A 323-nucleotide genomic window follows, 5' to 3' on the forward strand; every position below is an offset into this window, starting at 1 on the left:
CATATCTGCAAAGAAAATTCCAGACTTTTATGTTCTAGTGATCTTAAGAGTGGATGTTATCAAATATTTTAGGAATACACAGCAGTATTACACAAACTCTGTCGGAAAATGAGAAGAGAATATTCCAGATATTTCTTAAGAAAATACTAATGTGATTCATGAACATAAAACTAAAATCTGTAAAAACTAAATAAGAAGATGAGATCTAAAATCATTATTATACAACAGTCAAATGGAAATTATCCAGGGACTGCTTTGTTGGTCATGCATTCCTTACAAAGCCAGAATTACAAGTGAACTGTTTTAATCTGAAAAGAAAAAAA

The sequence above is a fragment of the Tupaia chinensis genome, unplaced genomic scaffold (genome assembly GCF_000334495.1).
Source record: "Tupaia chinensis unplaced genomic scaffold, TupChi_1.0 Scaffold146076_1, whole genome shotgun sequence".
NCBI classification, from domain to species: domain Eukaryota; kingdom Metazoa; phylum Chordata; class Mammalia; order Scandentia; family Tupaiidae; genus Tupaia; species Tupaia belangeri.